The sequence below is a fragment of the Salvelinus sp. IW2-2015 genome, unplaced genomic scaffold (assembly GCF_002910315.2).
Source record: "Salvelinus sp. IW2-2015 unplaced genomic scaffold, ASM291031v2 Un_scaffold3657, whole genome shotgun sequence".
NCBI lineage: Eukaryota > Metazoa > Chordata > Actinopteri > Salmoniformes > Salmonidae > Salvelinus > Salvelinus sp. IW2-2015.
In genome coordinates this window covers 47,696-52,906 of record NW_019944934.1, presented here as the reverse complement: position 1 = coordinate 52,906, position 5,211 = coordinate 47,696, and the positions used below count along the sequence as shown (strand labels likewise).

General features: G+C 46.5%; 1 pseudogene; it reads left to right on the top strand.

Annotated features, from left to right (window-relative positions):
* The first annotated feature begins 223 nt into the window (after positions 1–223).
* Positions 224–5,211, top strand: part of LOC112076276 (potassium voltage-gated channel subfamily A member 2-like) — a 10,445-nt pseudogene continuing 5,457 nt past the window's right edge.

The window sequence follows — 5,211 nt, the reverse complement described above, 5'->3', positions numbered from 1 at the left end:
TCTTCTCCAGGTCACAACTGCCTGTTCTGTCTTCTCCAGGTCACAACTGCCCAGGCCTGTTCTGTCTTCTCCAGGTCACAACTCCCTGCCTGTTCTGTCTTCTCAGGTCACAACTGCCCAACCTGTGTCTCCTCTGCTCCCCCCCCCCCCCCGCGGTCCTTCCGCTACTGCGCCCCCCCCCGCTGCCCATCTAACGCTGCAGGCCCCGCCTTACTCCTCTACCATGACGGTTGCTACAGGGGACCCGGGGGACGACACATACGAACCGGAACTGAGCCACGAGTGCTGCGAGCGCGTAGTCGTCAATATCTCCGGGCTGCGCTTTGAGACGCAGCTAAAAACCCTCTCCCAGTTCCCTGAAACTCTGCTGGGGGACCCCAAGAAGAGGATGAGGTAACTATACCACTTATATAAGTTAATATCCTGTATTGATCATAACCCTAACTCTTACCCCAAGAAGAGGATGAGGTAACTATACCACTTATATAAGTTATTATCCTGTATTGATCATAACCCTAACTCTAACCCCAAGAAGAGGATGAGGTAACTATACCACTTATATAAGTTATTATCCTGTACTGATGATAACTCTAACTCTTACCCCAACAAGAGGATGAGGTAACTATACCACTTATATAGGTTATTATTAGGGCTGTCAACGATAACAAAAATGGTATCGGGTTGATTGCAGGATTTGCTGTGATTAATGGCAAATTCAGATATTGCTAAAGTTGAGCTTTAAATGTCAGGAATTGTGAAAAACTGAGTTTAAATGTATTTGGCTAAGGTGTATGTAAACTTCCCACTTCAACAGTACATGTAAGTATATGGATGAGTGATGGCCAAGCAGCATAGGCAAGGTGCAATAGATGGTATAAAACACACTATATACATGTGATATGAGTAATGTAAAATATGTAAACATTATTAAAGTGACATTATTTAGAGTGGAATTGTATAAAGTGACTAGTGATCCATTTATTAAAGTGGCCAGTGATTGGGTCTCAGTGTAGGCAGCAGCGTCTCTGAGTTAGTGATTGCTGTTTAGCAGTCTGAAGGCCTTGAGATAGAAGCTGTTTTTCAGTCTCTCTATCCCAGCTTTGATGCACCTGTACTGACCTCGCCTTCTGGATGATAGCGGGGTGAACAGGCAGTGGCTCGGGTGGTTGTTGTCCTTGATGATCTTTTGGCCTTCCTGTGACATCAGGTGCTATAGGCGTCATGGAGGGCAGGTAGTTTGCCCCCAGTGATGCGTTGTGCAGACCTCACTATCCTCTGGAGAGCCTTGCGTTTGAGAGCAGTGCAGTTGCTGTACCAGGCTGTGATACAGCCTGACAAGATGCTCTCGAATGTGCATCTGTATAAGTTTTGGGCGACAAGCCAAATTTCTTCAGCGTCCTGAGGTTGAAGAGGCGCTGTTGCACCTTCTTCACCACACTGTCTGTGTGTGTGGACCATTTCAGTTTGTCTGTGCTGCTGTCCCTTTGATATGGATAGGGGGGTGCTCCCTCTGCTGTTTCCTCAAGTCCACGATCATCTCCTTTGTTTTGTTGACATTGAGTGAGAAGTTGTTTTCCTGACACCACACTCTGAGTGCCCTCACCTCCTCCCTGTAGACCGTCTCGTCGTTGTTGGTAATCAAGCCTACCACTGTAGTGTCGTCTGCAAACTTGATGATTGAGTTGGAGGCGTGCATGGCCACGCAGTCGTGGGTGAACAGGGAGTACAGGAGGGGGCTGAGCACGCACCCTTGTGGGGCCCCAGTGTTGAGGGTCAGCAAAGTGGAGGTGTTGTTACCTACCTTCACCACCTGGGGGCAACCTGTCAAAAAGTCCAGGACCCAGTTGCACAGGGAGGGGTTGAGACCCAGGGCCACAAGCTTAATGATGAGCTTGGAGGGTACTGTGGTGTTGAATGCTGAGCTGTAGTCAATGAACAGCATTCTTACATAGGGATTCCTCTTGCCCAGATGGGTTAGGGCAGTGGGCAGTGCGATGGCAATTGCATCGTCTGTGGATCTGTTGGGGCGGTATGCAAACTGAACTGGGTCTAGGGTGGCCGGTAAGGTGGAGGTGATATGATCCTTGATTAGTCTCTCAAAGCTCACCATGATGACAGAAGTGAGCACTACAAGGCGGTAGTCATTTAGCTCAGCTATCTTAGAGTTCTTGGGTACAGGAACAATGGTAGCCATCTTGAAGCATGTGGGGACAACAGACTGGGATAGGGAGAGATTGAATGTGTCCGTAAATACACCAGCCAGCTGGGATGCCGTCTGGGCCAGCAGCCTTGCGAGGAGAAGGAGACGGGGGGGCTAAGAAGATGTTTAGTTTGTCTGGAAGTGTGACGTCGGTGTCCGTGATGTGGCTGGTTTTCTTTTTGTAGTCCGTGAATTCCTGTAGACCCTGCCACATGCATCTCGTGTCTGAGCCGTTGAATTGCGACTCCACCTTGTCCCTGTACTGGCATTTCGCTTGTTTGATTGCCTTGCAGAGGGAATAACTACACTGTTTACTTTCAGTCATATTCCCAGACCTCTTTCCACGGTTAAATGCTGCACTTTCAGTTTTACGCGAATCCATCCATGGTTTCTGGTTAGGGTTTAAGAGTCACAACATCAACAACATCTCCAATGCACTTCTTTATGAACGCATTCACAGAGTCAGCGGTTGATGTTGTTCTCTAAGGCCGACCGGGACATATCCCAGTCCTCGTGATCAAAACAATCTTGAAGCGTGGCTTCCGATTGGTCTGACCAGCGTTGAATGGTTCTCGTCACTGGTACATCCTGTTTGAATTTCTGCCTATAAGACGGTAGGAGCAAGATGGCGTCATGCTCGGATTTTCTGAAGGGAAGATGGGGTAGGGCTTTGTATGCATCGCGGAAGTTAGAGTAGCAGTGGTCGAGCGTATTGCCCATGCACGTAGCGCAATCAATATGATGGTAGAATTTAGGTAGCCTTGCCATGTGCCTTTTACTGAGGAGTGGCTTCCATTTGGCCAGTCTACCATCAAGGCCTGATTGGTGGAGTGCTGCAGAGATGGTTGTCCTTCTGGAAGGTTCTCCCATCGCCACAGAGGAACTCTGGAGCATTCTGATAGTGACCATCGGGCTCTTGGTAACCTCCCTGACCAAGGCCCTTCTCCCCTAATTGCTCAGTTTGGCCAGTAAGAGTTCCAAACTTCCTCCATTTAAGAATGATGGAGGCCACTGTGTTCGTGGGGACCTTAAATTCTGCAGATAATGTTTTGGTACCCTTCCCCAAATCTGTGCTTTAACACAATCCTGTCTTGGAGCTCTACAATTCCTTTGACCTCATTTCTTGGTTTTTGCTCTGACATGCACAGTCAACTGTGGAACCTTATATAGACAGGTGTGTACCTTTCAAAATCATGTCCAATCAATTGAATTTACCACGGTTTAAATCCAATAAAGTTGAGGAAACATCTCAAGGATGATCAATGGAAACAGGATGCACCTGAGCTCCATTTCGAGTCTCACAGCAAAGGGTCTGAATACTTATGTAAATAAGTAAGGTGTTTCTGTTTTTTTATTTGTAAGAACTTTTGCTATAATTTCTCATTATTGTGTGTAAATTGATGAGGAGTTGTATTTATTTAATCCATTTTAGAACAAGGTTGTATACTTGCTGAGTACTTTACGAGAGGACAGTATGTTACGGGTATGTGAGACCAGGGAGACCTTGAGTTGTTTATTAGGAAATGGAACTGTACTAAGTAGATCATTTTAGGAACCAAACAACAATGTTGTCTGTCGTTGTTTGTTGCCACGACCGTTGCTGCGTAACCTTGCTGCATCGTCCTCATTTCAATGTGTTGACAGTTGGAGAAATTCTTTGAGGCTGAATTCAAAAAGTATGAAAGCCAACACTCCAATATTTTTGAACACTTCTGTGTGTATTCATACGCTTTTTGGACAATGAAAGATGCTTATCTCCAGGAAGAGACGGAGGTAAGATAGGGACTTCAATACTTTACTGTTTATTGTCCTGTTAACACTAAGCTTTTTGGACTATTAACCCCAAGAAGAGAATGAGATAAGATAGCGACTTCAATACTTTACTGGTACTTTAGTTTTTATAACGTTATCTGTTATTGTTCTGCATTTGTGGTTGTATCTACTACTTGCAATGAATCTCTCTCGCTCTCTCTCCAGGTACTTTGATCCTCTGAGGAACGAGTATTTCTTTGACAGGAACCGGCCCAGTTTCGATGCCATCCTGTACTACTACCAGTCAGGAGGGAAACTGCGCAGGCCGGTTAATGTCACTCTAGACATCTTTTCAGAGGAGATCCGCTTCTATGAGCTGGGTGAAGAGGCCATCGAGATCTTCAGAGAGGATGAGGGCTTCATTAAGGAAGAAGAGCGTCCTCTCCCAGAGAATGAGTTCCAGAGACAGGTACATTCAATTGTTATTTATTGGTGGCACATTGTCTAGTCAATATAAACTCAATATAAATATTTTATTATGTTATTAGCAAATATGGCTGCCCCACCATGCCCCAGTGGATATTGATGGCTGCCCACTGCCCAGTGGATATGTGCCACCCATATCTGCCCACCACCCAGTGATATGATGGCTGCCCACTGCCCAGTGATATTGATGGCTGCCCCACTCCATGATAGTGATGGCTGCCCCACTGCCCAGTGATATTGATGGCTGCCCCACTGCCCAGTGATATTGATGGCTGCCCACTGCCCAGTGATATGGTGGCTGCCCCACTGCCCAGTGATATTGATGGCTGCCCCACTGCCCAGTGATAGTGATGGCTGCCCCACTGCCCAGTGATATGATGTTTGCCCCACTGCCCAGTGATATTGATGGCTGCCCCACTGCCCAGTGATATATTGATGGCTGGCCCCACTGCCCAGTGGTCTATAGTGAGGAATAAATACTGCTGATAGGCTAACAGACACTGATACCTGATAGGCTAATAGAAAATGATACAACACCACCAACCACTGTTTGGTTTTATCTGTTGCTGGTAATTGTTTTATCTGTTGGGGCTATCAACTAGTGTTGGGCTATCAAACTAGTGTTGGGCTATCAACTAGTGTTTTGCTATCAACTAGTGTTTGGGCTATCAACTAGTGTTGGGCTAAACTAGTGGTGCTATCAACTAGTGTTGGGGCTATCAACTTTAGTGTTGGGCTATCACACTAGTGTTGGCCTATCAACTAAGTGGGGT